This window comes from Helianthus annuus, chromosome 1 (assembly GCF_002127325.2).
Source record: "Helianthus annuus cultivar XRQ/B chromosome 1, HanXRQr2.0-SUNRISE, whole genome shotgun sequence".
Taxonomy (NCBI): domain Eukaryota; kingdom Viridiplantae; phylum Streptophyta; class Magnoliopsida; order Asterales; family Asteraceae; genus Helianthus; species Helianthus annuus.
Genome location: NC_035433.2, coordinates 47,902,420 through 47,922,261, shown reverse-complemented (window position 1 = coordinate 47,922,261; position 19,842 = coordinate 47,902,420). Strand labels below are relative to the sequence as shown.

At 39.6% G+C, this 19,842-nt stretch overlaps 1 long non-coding RNA gene across 1 annotated transcript; it reads left to right on the top strand.

Moving 5' to 3' along the window:
* Nucleotides 1–12,275: 12,275 nt before the first annotated feature.
* Nucleotides 12,276–12,597, top strand: LOC110936054. Its single transcript, XR_002589675.2, has 2 exons — nt 12,276–12,472; nt 12,554–12,597. It is a non-coding gene; the product is annotated as an uncharacterized LOC110936054 (long non-coding RNA).
* The last annotated feature ends 7,245 nt before the right edge of the window (nt 12,598–19,842 follow it).

Sequence of the window (19,842 nt, the reverse complement as noted above, 5' to 3'; positions counted from 1 at the left end):
TTCAACTGGTTCCTCGACGAACTGCAACCGCTCGTCGATAGTGAGTTCCTTAAAAGGAACTATAAGGGTCTCATCTGACAGGCACTTCTTCAGATTTGACACGTGAAATACATTGTGAACTGCACCGAGTTCAGGAGGTAGGTTTAATCTGTAGGCTACCTTGCCAATCTTTTCTAAGATTTCGAATGGTCCGACGTACCGCGGATTCAGTTTGCCTCTTTTACCAAAACGAACCACACCCTTCCAGGGTGAAACTTTTAATAAAACCCGGTCCCCGACCTCAAATTCCAATGGCTTTCTACGCTTGTCCGCGTAGGCTTTCTGACGGTCGCGCGCTGCCGCCATGCGTTGTCGTATCTGTGCTATCTTTTCTGTGGCGTCCACAACAATATCTGGACCCGTAATCTGACTATCCCCCACCTCTGCCCAACAGAGAGGTGACCGGCATTTACGTCCGTACAATGCCTCGAATGGAGCGGCTTGAATGCTGGTATGGTAGCTATTATTGTATGAGAACTCCACCAAAGGGAGGTGCTTTTCCCAGCCGTTGCCGAAATCGATAACACACGCTCGAAGCATGTCTTCTAGAGTTTGAATAGTTCGCTCAGACTGCCCATCTGTCTGAGGATGATATGCTGTGCTCATGTCTAATCGTGAGCCGAAAGATTTGTGCATCGCTTGCCAAAGCTCTGACGTGAATCGTGCATCGCGATCCGAAATAATAGAGGTGGGCACTCCGTGCCTCGAAACAACTTCTTTCATGTAGATGTCTGCTAGGGTAGAAAACTTATCCTTTTCTTTGATAGCCAAGAAGTGAGCAGACTTTGTGAGTCGATCAACGACCACCCAGATAGTGTCATTCCCACGCTGGGATCTAGGTAGGCCAGTAACAAAATCCATGGAAATTTGCTCCCATTTCCATTGTGGTATTTCTGGTTGCTGAAGTAGGCCTGATGGTTTCTGGTACTCGATTTTAACCCTTGCACAAGTTAAACACTTGCCGACGTAAGTTGCGATAAGAGCTTTCATGTTTGGCCACCAATAAGTTGTTCTGATATCGTGGTACATCTTATCCGACCCTGGATGTACCGAGTAGCGAGACTTGTGCGCTTCATCCATCACAAGTTCGCGTAAACCGCCATACAGTGGGACCCAAATACGCCCCGTTACATAGTAGGCGCCGTCTTCCTTTTGTTCCATTTGTTGCCTTGTACCGCGCAAGGCTTCAGCCTTGACGTTTTCGGGTTTTAGTGCTTCTATCTGAGCTGCTCGTATCTGTGCAGGAAGACTGGACTGAATGGTAAGCTGTAGCGCTCGCACGCGCTTAGGTAGAGAGTCTTTCCGACTGAGGGCATCAGCCACAACATTGGCCTTGCCTGGATGATACTTGATGGCGCATTCGTAGTCGTTCAGAAGTTCAACCCATCTTCGTTGACGCATATTCAAATCCTTTTGCTTAAGAATATGCTCGAGACTCCTGTGATCGGTGTAAATCGTGCACTTGGTACCGTACAGGTAGTGTCGCCATATCTTAAGCGCGAAAACAACAGCTCCCAGCTCTAAATCGTGCGTCGTGTAGTTCCGTTCATGAACCTTGAGTTGCCGAGAGGCGTAAGCAATAACCTTATCCCGCTGCATCAATACACAACCAAGCCCCTGTATCGATGCGTCACAATAAACCACGAAGTCATCTGTGCCCTCTGGCAATGAAAGAATAGGTGCGCTGCAAAGCCTATCCTTTAAGTACTGAAAAGCGGTCTCCTGTGCATTACCCCATCTGTAAACGACACCTTTCTGTGTAAGCATAGTGAGTGGTTGCGCGATCTTTGAGAAGTCTTTAATAAATCGCCTGTAGTAACCCGCCAAACCCAAGAATTGGCGTATTTCTGTCGGTGTACGCGGTGCTGGCCAGTTTCTGATCGAATCAACCTTGGATGGATCGACATGAATCCCATCCTTGTTTACCACATGGCCTAAGAAGTGGACTTCACGAAGCCAGAAGTCGCATTTTGAAAACTTTGCGTACAGTTGCTCGTTTCGAAGAAGTTCCAAGATAACGCGTAAGTGCTGCTCGTGCTCCTCCTGACTCTTGGAGTAAATCAAAATGTCGTCGATGAAAACGATGACGAACTTGTCGAGATACGGTTTGCACACCCTGTTCATAAGATCCATGAAGACTGCAGGTGCGTTTGTAAGCCCGAATGGCATGACCAGAAACTCGTAGTGACCATAACGAGTTCTGAAAGCAGTTTTGGAGACGTCCTCATCCCGGACTCTCAGTTGATGATACCCTGACCTTAAATCGATCTTGGAATAGTAACACGACCCTTGCAACTGGTCGAATAAGTCATCTATGCGTGGAAGAGGATAACGGTTCTTCACCGTCACCTTGTTGAGTTCACGGTAGTCGATGCACATCCTGAACGTACCGTCTTTCTTCTTCACAAATAACACTGGAGCTCCCCAAGGCGAAGAGCTTGGACGAATAAAGCCCTTTTCCAAGAGCTCTTGCAGCTGCTTCGACAGTTCTTCCAGTTCGGTTGGAGCTAAACGATATGGTGCGCGGGCTATTGGCGCTGCTCCAGGTGCCAATTCGATCTGAAACTCGACTTGACGATGAGGCGGTAAGCCTGGTAAATCTTCAGGAAACACCTGAGGGAAGTCACGTACAACTGGGATATCCTCCAGCTTCTTTTCCTTTGCTGATGCATCAGTAACGAGAGCCAGAATGGCAGTATGCCCCTTTCGTAAACATTTCTGCGCCTTCAAGTAAGAGATGATGCCAACCACAGCACCACTCTTGTCGCCCTGAACTTCGAGAGGTTCTTGACTGGAGCGAGGAATACGAATAACTTTTTCCTTGCATAAGATCTCTGCGTGATGTTGAGATAACCAATCCATGCCGATGACGACGTCGAAGCTACCCAAGACTATGGGTATAAGATCAATCGTGAAAGTCTGACCCGCTAGAACAATGCTACAACCCTTGACTACCTGTGTGGCTTCTACACTTTTACCATTGGCTAGTTCTACGACGTGTTTGGTGTCTAGGGGTGTTGGTGTACGTTTTAATAATTTACCCATTTTCAGTGACATATAACTTGTATCAGCACCCGAATCAAATAAGACAGTAACATAAATATCGTCGAGAAGAAACTTACCCATAACCACATTGGGATCATTCACTGCATCTCCTCGACCCAACACAAATGCTCGACCACGAGCTTCATTGCCGTTGTTGTTGTTGTTGTTGCCCCCATTATTGTTATGGTTCCCGTTGCCCTGATGGTTGTTGTTGCGGTTCTGGTTCAACTGTGGGCAATCGCGTTTGAAGTGACCTTCAGCCCCACACTTATAACACCCCCTGTTGCCCTGTTGCTGATTCTGCTGATTCTGTGGAGCTGGTTGCTGAGGCTGCTGATTCTGATTTGCAGGGCGAGCGCTTCTACAATCTTTGGCCTCGTGACCCATCTTTAAACACCTTTGACAACGGCCCTTATTGCACTGGCCGCTGTGATGCCTGTTGCAGTTGTTACACTTTGGAAGGTTTCCTCGATACCCTCCCTGTCTGTGGCTGCTCGATGAGTGCTGACTGGGACTTTGGTAACTATCCGTCTTTCGCTGCTGAGACTGTGACTGTACCGATGCTGATCCCTTGCTAGAATCCCCCTCCCATTTTCTCTTACTTTCGCTGGGAGTAGCAAGTGTAGTAGTAGCAGTAGCGGTAGCACTGATACGCTTTGGCAGTTTGCCCTGGTCTACTGCCTGATCTGTGATGCGATGAGCGAGACGCTGGATTTCCTGGATGTTGTTGAGGTTAGCCGAGGTAACGTGGCTCTGAATCTCTGACGCGAGCCCCTTGAGATACAACTCAATTCGCTTGTATGGAGGGTCCACCATAGTTGGACATAACACAGCCAACTCATTCGATCTTTTGGTGTAAGCTTCGATTTCCGAACCAACCATTTTCAAGTTATACAACTCGTCCTCCAACTTGTGAATGTCTTCTCTAGTGCAGTATTCCCTCTTGATCAGTTCTTTGAATTCATTCCAGGGTGTGGCGTTAGCAGCTGCCAACCCTAAGATCTGCACTTGTGCGTTCCACCAAGTGAGCGCAATCCCTTCAAGTGTGCCAGTGGCGAACTTCACCCTGCGAGCCTCAGGGCATTCACACATTTCGAAAACCGACTCGAGCTTTTCAAACCAGTGGAGGAGTCCAACTGCCCCCTCCGTGCCACTGAACGAGCTAGGACGACAGTCCATAAAATTCTTGAATGTGCACCCAGGTTGTTGCTGAGCGGGTTGACCTATTGTGTACGAACAGGGCAAAGTTAAGTACAAGAATTAATGTAGGATCTAAAGATCCTAGTGTCTATATTGCAGGGTGTACTACCTGCTTGGGCGGCTGCAACTGCCGCAGCAACGAGAGCCTCTAGCTGGGCTTGAGTCATGGTAATTCGTGCGGCCATTGATCTTCACATCAAAGGCAACATAAGTGAGAAAGGTTCGCGAATAGTGCGATGACAGAAGAGTGCAAGCACATAAGTATTCTCATGCAATGTCAAGTTGTGAGCAAGTAATGTAAGCATACTACGAGCAAAGTTCTATGCAAATTCTAGCATGTAGGCAATAAACATAAACCTTATTACCTAGGGAGTTGAGTCTTGCACGTGGAGCGAAGCGTCGTTGTGGATCGTTGAGAGCACTGTTCTGGTTATAGTCTGGTTTTAATAAAAACGTTTTCCCATATTAAAACCAAGTTCTCTATAACCAATGGCTCTGATACCAATCTGTCACACCCCCAAAATCCACCTGCGGAGTATCACCGCTTGGGAGCGTGACTGACCAGGATCAAGCCACCAATCATATTGAACATGCATATAGTATTAAGTAAGATAAAAGAAAACCATCCGTTCAATACCAAAGGTGTTCAAAACATGTTATTGTTTTAAAGTGTAGCGGAAGCATAGTAATAATCCAACAATAGTAAATAGTTCAAATGTTATAATAGTTCAGCATAGAAACCACGAATCCTTGTCCACAACGACCCGCTTCTCCAGTGCAAGCTCCAAGTACCTAACGATCTGCAAGGCATGTAACAGAATGGTCAACAAACTAGTTGAGCGAGTTCACAGTAAGTAAATGTGTAACAGTAAATAACAGGTGGCTCTACAGGGCCGATAGTAAGTTGTGCTGGTGGGGGCTTCCCATGTTAAGTGACCACTAGACTGTTCGTATTATTATCCCTGTTCTTCGTCCGAGAACAGAAGTGTGTATAAAGTGTGCGTAGGTTTTACGCACGTATCCTTCGTAACCTGAGGATAGAAGTAAGTAATGCGTACACGTAGGTTTTACGTGCGTATCCTTCGTAACCGAGGATAGAATGGCATGTGAACCCGTAGGTGTTATCCCAACCTACGTAACCGTCCTGACATCCGAGGACATGATAGGTGACAGTCTAGTAAAGCATATGTACGTTCCTTTCAATAACAACCTTTAACCCATTCCCACAACCCGGGAATCCCATGCCTTAGTAGGAGTGTGAACTCACCTTGGTTTGCTCGGTATGCTAGGTTATGCACTCACAAGTAATTAATCACGTCCGAAATGAGGGTTTGGTCGCAAGGGTCTCCTGTGGTTACTAGCTTGCCGTCACAGTTTGGAGAGCTCTAGGGTTGGGAATATGATAGAAAATGACAGCCGGTACATGTTGATACGTACTTATACGTATTACAGAAATGGGCCAAGCCCATTGGAAGGACTGGGCCGAAACATATCGAAGGATATGTTTCGTGCTCGAAGGATATGTTTCGGGGTCGAAGGTTATCCTTCGTGGTCCTTCGAATCCTTCGAACTACATGTCATCCTTCGAGGGCTAGGTTAAAGTTAATATTATAATAATAACAATTCTAATATTATTTTCTATCACCACAAATAGTAACATATAGGCAAAACGACAATATATTCTATTAACACACAACTCGTATAATTCAAGTCCACAATCCAACAACTAAACAGTCAAAGTCAAAGTCAACGCGCAATAAATGCGAAAGTGAAAGTCAAACACTCGAGTTGTCACATGCCGATCGGCTGGCCCGGTCGATCGGCTGGCATGTCCGATCGGCTGGGCTGTTCGAACAGCCTAGCCGTTCGGCCAGCAAGCAAGTCTGACCTGGTCGGCCTTTCGTCTAACACTTGGGTGTTTGATCATTTGTCATTATATCGAGGTAGTTTGATAATGAGTTGAACTATGACACCTTCGTCCTTACTTGTCTCTCCGGCTCGGACAGGAATCACCCAAATCCGTCCGTTGAGCGGTTCGGAACGTCGGCTTAGAGTTTAACCCAAAATCGGTGAACCTTGTTCATAGAACCCGAATCCTGAACCTTTTAACTGTTTGAATGATTAGTTAGCCGGTTCAAGCTCCGTTTCTATCGGTTGAAGGCATTGACTGTAAAAGAGTTGAAAGAAAGTTGGGATTCCTTCCTTCAATCCTTCACAACTTGTGGATGTTTAGATCTTTGATAGATCTTAACTTGTTTATATGGAAATCGGTTAGATCTAAGCCATTCATAGTTGAATGAGGCCAAAACATGATGTTCTTCAAGAACACCATGATGACATCATCCAAGAACACCTAGATCTTGGTGATTTCACGGTTAGAATTTAAGTTTTGAAAGATAGAAAGGTGTAGAATCAAGTAATGATCAAAAACGTACAAGAATTAGAGTGAAAACTTACCGGGATTGAGAGAAATCTGAGAAAAGGTGAAGAATAGGAGCTGGCCGGTCAGAACTTTCCAAAAGTGGAAATGAAGACAAGGACAGCCCTATTTATAGGCTTCCAAAAAGGGAAAGTGGCAGCCGATCGGCCAGGAGCTCCGATCGAGTGGGCTGATCGATCGGCTGGCAAGATGCTAGCCGATCAGCTGGCCTGTTCGATCAGGATGCCTCCTGTTCGATCCGCGACACACTTTGAGTATTTTGCAACGATTTTCGACGTTTCGATTTCGATAGACGCTGATACAAATACGATAGGGTTCCTAGTCAAATTACTTTTAATCCCAACCACTATATCTAACAAACAATCTTCTATAAGTCCCGTTTTGATGTCGGTTTCGATTGAGTTCGATTGCCTTTCGAGTTTCGGTTCGATTTTCGATTGATTTGCTTGAATACCACACCAAACATAAAGTAAACATGCACAAGTAACACATAAGGCACACACACACACGCATAAAAATACCACAATTCGCATAATCCGAGTCTCGAGTTCGATGATTGTTAGATCGGTTTGATTGCTGATTAGTTAACTTTATCGCATTGTTACTTCCTACTATTCACAGTCGTAGATCGGTTCGCGTTAAAACACATTCGATTACTTCGATTCTTGCTGATACAACACTTAATCCACATAATACAACTAAAACATAAAATAGACTATCTACAGTCAAAGAAAGTCAAAGTTGACTTGGTCTTTGACTTTGACTTTGACATTCGAAAACACGGGGTGTTACTAAATTGATCCTGAGGAGATGGAGTTGATCGATATAAGGTGGTGTATGGCGTGTGCATTGAGAAGAGCGCAACGATTCATAGAGATTACTGGAAGACAATCTATTGGAGGACCTTCAACCAAGTTGGGATTTGACAACTCAAAAGTCACGTGCTTTAAATGTAAACAAAAAGGTCATTTTAAGCGTGAGTGCCGAAATGCTTACACTGATGATACTGCAAATCCTTTTCAAGAGGATTATTACAAAAGAGCAATTTATCATCAAAACAAAGCAGAATCTCCCAGGATGAAGCAGATAGAGGAGACTTCCAAAGAATAATCCAGAGCACTTGCTGTTTTTCACGACGATGAAGGTTATGATTGGTGCCAAATTCTTCCTGAAGAAGATTTTGTTGGACATGCATTTGTAGCCGATGTTGCTTATGATAATTGGTGGCGAAAAGATAGTGTTCGATATGAGATTAGTAAGTTGAGAGAACCATTCAAAAAAGCACGGAGAGCCAAAAGATGGAATGCTGAACTGGAATGTTACATGGATCCACAGGGTAATCTAGTGGTTGATCCGTCAAAGGTGGATTTTGATTCAGTAACAAATCTGTTTCCAAATGAGAGAACTTATAATACAGGAAGGTTGTCTGAAAAGAGTTATGAGGCTGATTTGATGAACAAAATAAAAGAAATTTTTGAAGCAAGTCTGCCAAAGGTGGTGGAAATGAAGAAGAGGAAAGAAGAAGAGTTGAAAAAGATGGTAGAAGAAGTGAAGATTCTTGCAAAGGATGCTGTTGAAGAAGAACAGAAGATGGAAGAAGAATAGAAAAAGAAGAAGTCCAGAAAGTTGAAACAGAAGAATCATTGGTGCTGAAAGAAAATGAGGTAAATGAATCTTCTGATATTTCAAATGTTGAAACTGTTGATAAAAATGAAAACAAGTGCAGGAATTGCATAGAAATATGCAAAGCCTGTACCGAAAAAAGAAGAAATAATAAAAACAAAAGACATTGAAACAAATAAACTTGAAAATGTTTTCAAAATAAAATATAAAGACATGATTGAAAAAGAAGAAATTTTGAAACAAAAGGTTGAAAAGCTGACACAGAAATGTCAAGATCTTGAAAAGGAAAATGAAATTTATAGACAAATGTGTACAGCAAAATGTGTTGGTTATGTTGAAAAAGAAAATAAGTTTCAAGATTTTCAAAAAGAATACGATAATTTGAAATGGTCAAGCCAGAGAGTACAAGAAGCTTATGATACTTTGAAGAGATAAGTTAAATGTTTTGACGAAAGATTGTCTTAGACTTTAACAACCAAAGAACTGTATGAGAAAAAGTTTAAAGAAAAGCAACTTGAATTAAACAAGTGTGTTGATGAAGTTTCTAATCTTAAACAGACAAGTGTTGTGTAGTTGACAAAGATGATGTATTTTATGGCGTGTTCAACAGAAATGCCCCACAATGCTAATATGCCGTGTAGGTTTGGCCGTTCTTGTCTACATAACGGATGCTACAAAGAAGCTTATGATACTTTGAAGAGATAAGTTAAATGTTTTGACGAAAGATTGTCTTAGACTTTAACAACCAAAGAACTGTATGAGAAAAAGTTTAAAGAAAAGCAACTTGAATTAAACAAGTGTGTTGATGAAGTTTCTAATCTTAAACAAGTTCTGGTTGAAAAAGAAAAGATTGTTACAAAACTTCAAAGTTATCATAACTCTTCGTACATTCTCGAACGCATTTTCAACATCACACCAGATGACAAAGATACTGACAAGAATGAAAAAGGTATTGGTTCAGAATATCATCAGGTACCACCACCATTGAGAAACAATTATACTTTTTATGATGAGGAAAAGGTGGCAAAAGGTCTAAACATAGTTGACCAATTACCTGAAAGTATCGATGTGACTTACGCCAATTCTGATGAAGCTGATGATTCAGAGTTGGTAAGTAAGGTTGTTGAAAGCATTTTGAAAGATGAGTCAACCAAAGGTAAGTCTGAATCATATGATGAAAATGAGGGAAATTTTCATGATGGTTATCTTAAACAGTCAAAATCTGAGAAAATTGTGAATGATGATTCAAGAGGATTGATTTATACCATGATTGGATCGGACAAATTATTCCTAGATATTGTATTCCCGATTCAAAATGTGATTTCAGAAAAAAAATTGACAAAGTGTTTAAACTGGTTAAGATTGAGAAATCAGAAATTTCAAAATTTGTTGGGAAGAGCAAGAAAACTTTTTATAACAAACCCGGTTACAAAAAGAAGAATATGAAAGCAGGGTTGGGTTATAAAAAGAAACAGAATCAAAATAAAAGTTTTGAAAAAGAAAATGTTCAAAAGAAAACGAATTTTGTTCATGGGAAAAGTTCGGAAGAAGAGAAAGAACTCCAATTTAGACCACAGTCTAATGAAGAGTTCTATGCTCAGAAAAAGAAACAACAACAGGCTAAAGATGTTTCAAAGAAAACGTGTTTTAAATGTGATCAAATTGGACATGTTTCACGCAAGTGTCCAAACTCAAAGCCTGTTAATGCTGAAAAACAGAAATGTGAGAATGTGAAACAAAAGTCTACCAGATTTGATTCAAAGTAAACTTGGAGGTACAACACAAACAAATTTGCTTCGAATCAAACTTGGAAGCCAAAACAGACTAGGTCTGATTCAAGACAAACCCAGAATTCTCACACACCCAGATTCAGAACAACACAAAGTTGGCAAACATCAGTTGATATGACAAAACCCAATCAATTTTGGAAACCAAAAGTTGTTGTTCAAAGTCAAAATAATCAAAACGAGTCACGATTTTACAAAAGAAGTGCTTCAAAAGGACATAACTGGGTAGTTAAGAAACAAGTCACTTCTGTGAATAAAGAAAAAGTTAAAATCAAAGATGAAAAAGTTTTTATACAAAAAGACAAAGATTTTCCAAAAGTGAATGAAGCTTATTGTGTTGAAATGCCTAAGGCCAAACAGACTTGGGCTAAATTGTTCAAGTAATTGAGTTTTTGTAAATGTGCAGGTGCTCGTAAAGTTTGATTGTCAAGAAGAAGAACTGATGAGCAGCCTGGCACAGGAGGAGAAGGTTGTTGAACCCTGGTTTGGTTGAACAGGGAGTTTATCAGTTTTTGTATATAAATAAACAATATTTCAAAAACCCTAAAAATTGATAAATTTAAAAACCAAAAATATGTTTTTATTTTGTCAAAAAATTTGAAAAATCAAAAATATATTTGTTTTTAGATTTTGTCAAAAATAAAAAAAAATCCAAAAATATGTTGCTTGAATATGCCGAAACCCTCACGGCGGAACAAACATGATTACTTTCACAAGATTGAAAAACGGTTTTCAAACTGTCAAAAATCAATGGGTTGTAAATCATGGGGGTAATTTCTGCTTCTCATGTTATACTTTCTGTAATTCAGTGCACGAAAAGCAGAAAATGGATGGCGAGACAAAGCTATCTACATTGGTTATCAAATTCATATATATGTATTAATTTTCAACATAACCGAGGAACAGTGACTTCATATTAACGGCGTCAAATGGTTTAACTTTACTTCGTGGTTTTACAAAGTTAGCATGTACATAGAAGACGACAGAGCCATGACCTCCGGCCGGCATCCTCTTCTCGCTACCCACTTCGCCGGTGATGATGCTGGTGATGGTGCTACCTACCTACGTCGTTCATCGGCTTCTTATTCTTAGGATTCCTATCGTCTTCCTCGCAGGAAGGTTCAATCCTCTTTCATCTGCTTCGTTTTCGCCCCTTCACACGGACAGGAATGCCGCCTATTAGGGTTCACTGCGAAACTCAACTCTCCTCTCAGGTATTATCTTTTCCCCTTTTTTTGTTATTGATTGTGCTCTATTCTGTTGCATGGGTTTAATAGTATCGTCTAGAGGATTGAAGAAAGAAAGAAGATTTAGGGAAAGTAGGGGTTTTAGAGTTTGAATTTGTTATCTATGGAGCATATGGAGTGAAATTGGGGTAAAATTTGGGGGAATTAGGGTTTCAAATTGTACATTTAGGATGAAATTGACAAGTGAGATTCGATTAGTTGTTGATTGTACTAATTTTGAGGTTGATTGAAGCTGATTTTGTGTATGACAGTGATGAATTATGAGTTTTTTAGTTTAGGTTGCAAGTTTATTAGAAAAAAAAAACAGAATTGGTTTACTTGTGGGTTGTGATTATCAGACCATGATGATTCTTGTGAGGGGATTTTAAATAATAAGCATGTGTGATTTTTTAATCAAGTCATAATAAATAGGCGTTGGTTATTAGCAGTGTTGTTGCATTGATCATGTGTTAAACAACATAAAAAACATTGATTTGTTTGTATTTGAAGTTTATACTTAAGTTAAACATAGTTAAGAATTTATTTGTGATGTTAAAAGTGCAGCAAGGCAGGCATGGCTTCATTGGTTGAATACAACGACAAGAAGATCTTTGAGGTGAAAGTGAAAGAAATGAAATCCACTTTAACAACGCAGATATCGGAGGAAGCGGATCTCTCTGGGGTGATAGAAACCGTGAAACAACATGTTAAAGATGCTAAGTTGCCGGAAATCGAGGTTGTGAGGATTCGGTGGGATGTTTTGATGGATGATGTCCAATGGTCAGGGAAGAACCAACAGCAGAATGTTAACCTTGCTCTCCGACAGGTAAAATATAATGTCATCTTGCATGATAAAGCAGGCGCAAATGCGCAATCTTGTGTTGTTTTCGATTTTGCAATTTGTTTGTGCCATGAGCAAAGTTACTGTATACGTTCTGCACAAGTGGAAAGCTTGAGCTCAAACTGCTGTACAAGGTTCAAGTTCAGTGTTATGAAGATACGAAATTAATGAAATTGTTCCCTGAAATTGTGAGGTCTCTTTACGACCAAGATGTTCTTGCTGAGGACACTATACTTCATTGGTTTCGTAAAGGAACCAACCCAAAAGGAAGGTAATATATTTTTTTTATTGTAAGAAAAAAATTGTTAGATATATTGAGTGCATGTTATATACATGTTTTTTAATGGTGCAGGCAAAGCTTTGTGAAGGCATTGGAGCCATTTGTGAAGTGGCTGGAAGAGGAAGAATAAGACGGTGAGTCTTGTATACGCCTATCTTATGTTTTTTCCACAATCGGTGTGTCAAAACCTGAATTTTTCTGTCTGACTTTTAACCCTTTCATATGTCAAAAAGTGTAAGGTTGTTTAGATTGATTTCAATAATTGGTGTTTGTTGACTTGATCCTATTGAAGCATATAAGTAACTTTGGTTATGTCTTGTGTGATTAGTTGTTTTTAGTTGATAACTGTTAGGGGAGGGCACTTTTTGGCGTCTTAAACATGCATATGAATCTGTTAGATATTAAAATTTTACCAAGGGTCCAAAAGCCAAATTGGACTGTAGGGCTGGTCAAGAGTTGAGCTGGAGCCATGGTTCATGTAACCTGGTATATATTATTAATCCATAACATCCTCATAAATAGTATAGTATTGTTTTTAGTTTCTTGATTTTACCGCTATAGTTATAAAACTATTTCACTTTGACCCTTTCTTTATTTTATGGTTAAACATATATCTAAAATACTCAACAATTAAACAAACAATCATTATCTTATAAATCTAAGCAATGGTTCATTTTTTTTCTTCTTTTTGGTAATTTCTTTCTTTAACTTTTTTTAGTTAAACAATATATTTTCTTCAAGTTATATAATTATTAGGTGCTTGATTTTTTTACATTTTGATATATTTTTTTTGGTTTCACTTACGTTTGTTATACTGAGTGCACCAAATTGTCCGAGTTTCAACCCGACGGTAATTTTTTTTCGTTATTTACCGTATCAAACCAAATCAAATCTATATCGTTCGAACAACTCCGTAGTGGTACCAATATAAGTTTCTGGCATAAACTTTGTTGAAATCGGAATTGTATTTACAATAATAGGGTAGCTTTTCTTTTTTATTTTTTGTTTCAAACATAACATTGTCACATAAAACACGTGTCAATATCTTTGTTACATATTAATTATAGCAAACATTTGTATCACAACGAACTGAACTGCTACCGACCAAATTCTCACCGCGAAGCGGGAGAATCCCACTAGTTTTCTTTAAATGATTTTGCATTTTAGGGGGAGTAAGAAATTGTCAGAAAATACAAAAACATTAGAAAATTTGAAAAAGCCAAAAACATGATAAAATTCAAAAATTGAGTTTTTGTGTATAAAGAGGAAATGATAGTACATCGGTAGACATTCATAGTACGCTAAAGAAATTGAATGATAAAATGTGATAAACGGTCTCACTGATGATATGCCAGTAGATTTTTACACGCTTAGTAGATTGTATTCGAGATATAAACCTAAATATCAAATACTTTATTTATCTCGTGGGGAACATCTCTCGGATATATGGGTAACCCCCGAAATCTTGTTTGAGAGATTGCCTGATTCTGAGATACTAGGTCTTTATAATGTTTGATATCTGGGGTATTATACTTGTTCTTCTGATTTTGCGGAAGCAATGGCCTAGACCTTGTATAATACTTTACATGCTTTTAAAGCTCACCCTCTGCACAAAATTTGAGAAAATATCGAAAGATACGAATCAATTGCAGTTGAAGAAAAGATTCTCTAAAGGGAACACACCTTAAGCCGAGCCTTCATCTCTTTGATCGAACGGTAGTTCGTACCTGAGCTCTCAAGGCATCGTACTAACCCGAATACAGATATCAGATTGGTATACTCACCTGTAAGACTGAATCTAGGGAATTTTGATACTGTCACACCCCGACCACGTAAAACAACAAAACGTGGCGGAAACGTCGGGGAGTGTTGTAACAGAATCATTGTTTCACAACCATGGAATAAATAGTTTCGTTTTATTGAATTATTGAACTAAATGTTTTGATACAAATTAGATAAATACAACTATTATCCTCCAAGTTTTAAAGTCGCTAAGGCCTTGTCCATTCCTATGTGAGAATACACCAATATCATCAATCAAGCATCATCAACTATTGTACCTGAAACACATGTGAAAATAGGTACGTCAGCATAAAAATGCCGGCGAGTACATAGGTTTTGTATGAGTTTCAGATTCATGGCTCGTTTTACATATTGCAATACTTATTTAAAAAAAACCTTGTTTTGAAAAGTATAGTATTGCGACATAAATAACCAACTCAAATCAAATTGGTTATAATAAAAAAAAACCTCGTAGCCATGATTCTTAACCCCAAAACATTTGTTTAATTAAATCCAGATTTGTAAATCGTTCATGGAATAAAACTCGAATAGTATAATATATTGTTGGAAAACCTTGTATTACAACTTTGTTTTGTTTACCATTGCCCAAGTGATCTAGATAACGCAACGATATATAATGTATTAAAAGCACTTATATATAGGAAGTACCAGCGGCGTATCCACCATGCTTTTAACACATTATACCCGCCCCGTTACCTAATCACTTCCCTAACCCAACGGTTCAAACAGATTCAAACAGTTCGTGTCAATCAACGGTTACAAACGGTTCACATAGTCAAATAGTCACAAACGGTTCACATAGTCAAATGGTTACAAACGATTCACATAATCAAATGGTTACCAACGGTTCATATGATCAAATGGTTACAACGGTTCAAATGATCATATGGTTACAACGGTTCAAAATGTAAAACAATGTGTCCATATGCTGGATGAGCATATGCGACAAAATGTAGTATATGGAAATCAATGTGCTAGCATGTTAAGTGAACATACATAGCAAAACATAATGAAATCGTGTACTAATAATGTACTATTGAACATAGTAAGTATATGATATAAAAACATGGGAAAACATGAAAGTATCAAGTAGGTACATGTGTTCCACCCCAAAACAGTTTGAAAACAGTAAAAGAGGGGACTATGTACTCACCTGAGGGTGCTTAGAAGTCTTGAACAACAACCAAGCAAAGCTAGAGTGATCAGGGAATCAAACGGCACCCTATATAGGTAACTATGTAAATAACCGGACCTAAATCGGGAGATAGGATAGAATGAGGTTCTATAAATCAAATGAGTAATTGAACTCATATGGTATGATTTAATAGACCCTACATTCTGATTGAAAGGCCTACCTAAGTGCTTTTGACCCGTTTCGACACGTTATGGTAACATAAGCTACTATAAGGCGTCGTTAGCGTAAAACTATGTTCGGATGGTTAACTATGTGCTATGCCAAGTCTTACATGCCCAATTATCCCTAAACATGTTACTAAATCAGATTATATGTCAAAAATAAGTTCACATAGGCAAAATACGGATTTTAGCTTTAAAAGGGCATTTTGGTCATTTCCTATGGGCATACAAGCTAACTAGCAAATGACTAACCAATCCTATGTGATTATAAGGTATAACCTCAGTGGTTATTCCCTATGCACTATGATCACTAACTAAGCTTGGTCGGATCCTAAAGATCGACCAAACGGGTCGGGTTCGAAAGGCTAAGCGGTGGTTTAGACCGCTTACCTCACGACCCTAAACAAGCACAAACTAATAGTGTCGTGTTAGACATGTCAAAACATGTCTAACCTACTGATTTGGTATCAAAACAAAGTGTTTTGATACCCTAAAGTAGTTCCGAGGCAAAATGCGTGCTAAAACGCATTTTGACCGAAACTTTGACTCGACACTACAACTAGATAACGTGGTAATCAGCGGTTATAATCGCGAAGGATTATAACTATCGTGATTACAATCACGTTTCAAAGTTCAATTGAACTTTGACTTGACCAATTGATGGTCAAAACCGAAAGTCAAACTGTTGGCCAAACTGTTTGACTTTCTGCACTACATAAGGAAAAAGCAAGAAAAAGAATGAAAGAAGCTCACTTAAGGTCCTTGCTATCTTTTCTACAAGAAGACAAAGTCCCAAATGCTTGAGAGAGAGCTCCAAAGCAGATGTGAAGAGAAGAATGAGAAGAATGAGCAAGGAATGAATGAAATGGATGGGCTATTTATACTTGTGGTGATGCTCTAGGATCATCACAAGTGGTTTGTTTAGCCATTAAGGAATAAATCTCATCCATACAAGTGTTAGGAGCAGGTGCAAAGCCTTGGAGAGCACTTAAACTTGCTCAACACACCAAGAATTTACCAAAACAGCCCCTGAATTTGCAAACAGATGCTGAAAACACACTTTCTGCCCAGATGAGGCGCTCGCGTAGCGCTAGGGCATAGGCCTTAGGGCTCGCGCTACGCTAGCATGTATCAGGTTCAGCAAAGTTTCAAAATTGACAGAAATGGTCCCTGCACGTGTTTAAAGCCTTTTTCGATGCGTTTAAACCCCGTTAACCTCATTTCAAGGCTCTAAAATGAAGTTAAAGCATAGGGGACTCAAAACATGCTCAAAAATATCTCGGATGTCGGTTCGTTTGGTCGTACGGTCACGTTGTTCGGTTATTTACGACGAAACTCGAACGGACGCGAAAACGATCCAAATTAAGCGACGAATGGAATTTTTGCATGGCGATCACTAAAACAAAAATATTTTAGTGTGTACAAAAATTTTGGATGTCCAGATGTGTCCAGAACGTAAGATATGCGCGAAAATGCAAACTTACGCCGTTTATGACACTTTTAGTCCCTGTAAGATCATATAAGCATGTTTTCACACACCGAACCTATCAAAGCTTATTTCTAAGCCATATTTAGGTTATATATGGTATGTTTAACTTATGATCAAGTTCCGGACTGTTCGACACCATACGAATCGGTATAGTTTCGCAGTTTGACACAAATAGTCCCTGCGATCGAATAAACTTGATTTCGGCATACCAAACCATCCAAAACTTATTTCTAAGTTATGTAAAGGTTATTTAAGGTATGTTAAGCCTATGTCACTATTCCGGAGTGTTTGTTGCATTAAACTGGTTATATTTACGCATCAGATCGTGTATAACCTTCCAGAAAGCGACTTAAAGCCCGAAATCGAACAAGAATTGATATGTGCAAATGATACACATATTTTCACAATTCCCAAGTATGAAATACAAAATTTCATTGGTTTGGCATTTGTTTGACGGTCACAGTGACACAGGTGTCACAGTCTCCCCTACTTTAGGAAATTTCGTCCCGAAATTTATTCGTAGGAGTCTGTCTGTGACTTTGTGTCAAATAACCCCTAGAGATATGCAAAGCATAATCCTATCATTTCCTTAACGGACATTCTTCAGAAACGAAAATGAACAGACGGAGTCATTTTCAACAGATGTTTCCTCAGAAACGGAAATGAAAAGGATAATCAGACGGATATTCATTTCCTTCAACGGATATTCTTCAGAAGCGAAAATGAATGGATGATCCATTTTCAACAGATGCTTCCTCAGATTCAGAAATGAAAAGGATATTCAAACGGATATTCATTTCCTTCAACGGATATTCTTCAGAAGCGAAAATGAATGGATGATCCATTTTCCTCAACGGATTCTTCATCAGAACAGAAATGAAAAGGATATTCAAACGGATATTCATTTCCTTCAACGGATATTCTTCAGAAGCGAAAATGAATGGTTGATCCATTTTCTTCAACGGATTCTTCATCAGAACGGAAATGAAGGATTAAACAAACGGATATTCATTTCCATCAACGGATATTCTTCAGAAGCGAAAATGAATAGTTGATCCATTTTCTTCAACGGATTCTTCATCAGAACGGAAATGAAGGATTAAACAAACGGATATTCATTTCCATCAACGGATATTCTTTCAGAAGTGAAAAATGAGTAGCTAGTTCATTTTTCTTCAACGGGTGCTTCATCAGAATTGGAAATGAACAAGGTTCACTCAAGGCACATGACAAAACTTGCTGTGGTTTCTGTGCACTAAATTCCATAATTATGTAGGCCTCCATAATTACGTAATTCCTTGCACAGTCTGCACAGTTCATTTCATAATGTGTAGGGGAAGAAAAATCAAACTTGTGATGAGTGTGGCTAGACTACCATAGGGTCCTTTTAATTAGATCAACAAAAGATCTCTTTAATTAGACCACTCAAGGAGTCTTTTCAGCTATATCATCACATGATATTCCTAACCAGAATTTTGGATCAATCTGTTTAACTAGACCACTCAAGGGGTCTAATTATGGAATAGTACTTCATAACCCAAGGGACTCAACTCCAACGTAGAAGTCCATTAAAGATTTAAGATAGTACCTTCGGATATCCTACTATGAATCCCTTATACGAAGATATGGAAGATTCTACGAGGATTTGGATAATAAAATTGGATCACAAAAACATAAAAGGGAGAACATAAGCATATAATCACATAATTGTTTAATTTGGCCTTTAAATTGTTATCTTTGAACGCGGATACTTAAAGCATACCAGGAATCCAATCCGTGGATTTCATTTGGCACTTTAATCATTTTCAAGAATCTATCTATGAAGATAGGAAAATCTTAATAGGAATTCGGCTTTGTCCTTATTGAATTGTAATGTACGTATTGAATCATACAAAGAATTCAATTAAGGGCTCCGATGAACGATACCCATCCACAAGGATCTAATTATGAGGATAGAAAGATCCTACATGGATTTTGGAATTTGTGTAACGAGAGGTGTTCCGACACCTTGCACTAGGCGTGCTTACATCGATACACAAGGTAGAAAGTTCATGAGGTTGAGGCACTAGATATGCCAAGGCGACATATGAAGCAGAATTTGAAGGTTGAGTAGCAACAGGATTGGTAACAACTTTGCTTTGGATCGCAAAGCGGCAGATGTTAACCAAATGTCCCCATCGTCCACCGTGGGTACATTTGAAACAGGGTATTTGATTTGGGTGATGACGGTGGCATTGATTGCACCAAGGAGCAGTTCCCTTATACGGCTTCATCCCTGAGGCGAGTCATGGTGATAGCTAAAACAACGGTCCTCTGGAGTACGACGCCTACTTACTGGGTAGTTGCAGCACCTGGTTCGGACATTTGGGTGTTGTTGCGATGAAGAGGCATCTTGAAGACAATGGAAGTCATAGGAGGAAACAAGCAGAAGATAGCCAAAAGAGAATGACAACACATGAAGATTGTGACCATTTGTTTGTTACCAAAGGCAAACAAATAAGACAGTGACTAATCAAAGTAAGCGGGTCAATATAATGTATCGCGAAGACATGCTCGCCTATAAGTGGACACTCACCCCAAGAGTTCCCAGGTAAGAGTGACTGGTCCGATACTGCGGATTTGTACGAACACTCTAGCCTTAGACAGAAGACCCAGGGTACAGGCATCCACTCTTCCAGTTTGCACGTGTTCACATTATTTAGACCTAAATTTT